Source organism: Tiliqua scincoides, chromosome 11 (genome assembly GCF_035046505.1).
Source record: "Tiliqua scincoides isolate rTilSci1 chromosome 11, rTilSci1.hap2, whole genome shotgun sequence".
Taxonomy (NCBI): Eukaryota; Metazoa; Chordata; class Lepidosauria; order Squamata; family Scincidae; genus Tiliqua; species Tiliqua scincoides.
In genome coordinates this window covers 21236174-21238808 of record NC_089831.1, presented here as the reverse complement: position 1 = coordinate 21238808, position 2635 = coordinate 21236174, and the positions used below count along the sequence as shown (strand labels likewise).

Below are 2635 nucleotides of genomic sequence, written 5' to 3'. Positions count from 1 at the left end.
GCAGCACAAGGTGGGGGCATTGAGGGTCCCAACAGTTTGGGAATTACTGTCCTACTCCAACACCTCCTATGCTATGCCCCTATATGATACCCCATCCTGGGGTTTCCAAGGGCTGGTCTCAGAATTTTCTTCACACCAGATGACACACCCTCCTCCTCAGACTCTAGAGATTCTTCTTCTGAGGCACACAGAACCCCCTTCCATGCCATAAGTCAATGGCTGCAGAATCAAGCAAGACCCTTCAACCCACAGCAGGCTTCTGAGGGGAGGGGGCAGAATGCAAGAAGGGATTTTGGAGGCCCAAGGAATGTTTTGAGTATGTACAGACCTGCAGCTTGAAGATGCGTAGTCAAGGAAAAATGACACAAGCACTTGAACAAGGAAACAATGCCCAATACTTGGGCCGGGTAGTTATTCAGGGCTGGAATTTAGGAAGGCTTGTTCTCCTATTTCCTCTCAAGTGGTCCTGGGATAAGGAGTTGGACATCTTAGAACTCATAGTGCAAAACTTCCAAGCACTGAAGCTAAGCAGGGTCAGGCCTGGTTAGTACTTGGATGGGAGACCGCCTGGGAATACTGGGTGCTGTAGGCTTATACCATAGTCTTTCGAGACTGAAGGTTGCCAACCATCTCCCTATACTGAACACTATCTCCTGATCTTGTCTGATCTCGGAAGCTAAGCAGAGTCAGGCCTGGTTAGTACTTGGATGGGAGACCGCCTGGGAATACTGGGTGCTGTAGGCTTATACCATAGTCTTTCAAGACTGAAGGTTGCCAACCATCTCCCTATACTGAACACTATCTCCTGATCTTGTCTGATCTCGGAAGCTAAGCAGAGTCAGGCCTGGTTAGTACTTGGATGGGAGACCACCTGGGAATACCGGGTGCTGTAGGCTTATACCATAGTCTTTCCAGACTGAAGGTTGCCGACCATTTGCTGGCAATGAGTGTGTGGTATCATCTGTCAGTGCAGAAAACCTGGAAATGCGACATGTAGCCAGAGGTAAACTTGCTCCTTCGCCACCTGTGTACCATTTAAATAATGGATACCCTCCTCTCCACTGCCGCACCTCCAGGTCCTACTGCATCTTGGTTTCCTAAAGCAGAAGATGCTATTTGATGGAAGGAAGCGTGGTGGAAAGGGCATTCCTAATCTTGACTCATATTTGCAGAACCCGTCCTAGTGTTCGGGCACTAGCAAAATGTGTGTGCGCTCTTTGTACAGAGATGAAGTGCAGCCCTATCCACATTTTTCCCAGCTGCAACAGTGGCTCTGAATGTAGCATGTTACACTTGCCCACACAAATGCATGGTAGCCATTCTCTTACATGGAATGAAGTAAGGTGGTGACTCGGGGACAGCAGTGAGGTGGGGCTTCTTCCGCCCTAGTGACTGGAGATGGAATTAGTTCTGTCCCACTTCTCAGTCTGTCCTAGATTGAAGACAGTTTGTGTTGCCCCATAGAACTAATTGGAGCCATTGAGCTCCAAACAGGACCTTGTTTGAATGGCTCCAACCTTTGTCGATCACAATGGATGCTTGATGTGACACTTGAATGTGCTCCAGCATTTGGGTATATATGTGCATACCACACAGATACAAATACATTTGAATTAGCCTCCTCAAATGATCAAGAATTGGATCCAAACTGGATACAAATGAGGATCTGAAACAATACACTCCATTCATAGCCATTTGTAATAATAATAATACAATAATACAGGTATTTATATACCGCCTTTCTTGGTCTTTATTCAAGACGGTTTACATAGGCAGGCTTATCCAAATCCCTTATTAAATAGGAATTTTTACAATTGAAAGAAGGTTCTTTCTTTCAAGAACCACAACATTCAGGTGTTTCATTCCAATCTGGCTTCACATTCTGGCCTCCATCCTCCCACGCTCAGAGCAGATGGAATTGCTCGACTTCAGCTTATCAGCTGCTCCAAGGTCGCACGGTGCCGGTGGCCTCGAACTGGCGACCTTGTGGATGTTATCTTCAGGCAAATGGAGGCTCTACTCTCTAGACCAGACCTCCTGCCCTTGTACCATTTATGTACCTTGTACCATTTACCTTTTACCATTTACTCCTGCCCTTGTACCCTCCTGTACCATTTATCCCACATTTATTTCTCAGTGAATAGGCATTGATTCAAATGGGGGGTTCTCATTCATTCTGAAAACAAATGTACCCCAGTGGGTTCCTTATTCTGAAACTCTAAAGCAAGGAAGGGCAGACTTTAGGCTCCTGGGAATGGTTTTGTTGTTTGGGGAACTACCAGCAGGAAGTGAAAGTTGTTGCTTAGGGGTGGCAGAGTGTGCCATAAAAACAGAGCTTGGCATGCCCAATAATTTCCTTTTAAAAAAATGTTTTTGCACACATATGTACAAAACTCGATAGTGTGCACTGCTCAATATTCCACCCATGTTCCAAACAAGGCTGGGTTGGAAGTTGAACCTGGGTTGCCAGAAGCCACCAAGGGGAAGGCAGGCAGAAGATTCAGAGGTGACTTTATCTCACCTTCATCTCACCTTTAAGCTACTGTTCCTTCCGGGTTAACTTTCTGCATGCCGAACTCTAAACTTTTCTGAGTGAAAGGGTGAGTCAAGACTGCTCTGATGATGCTTGATGGGG

General features: G+C 46.3%; 1 pseudogene; it reads left to right on the top strand.

Moving 5' to 3' along the window:
• The first annotated feature begins 773 nt into the window (after positions 1-773).
• On the top strand, positions 774-896 carry LOC136662943 (5S ribosomal RNA; annotated as a pseudogene).
• The last annotated feature ends 1739 nt before the right edge of the window (positions 897-2635 follow it).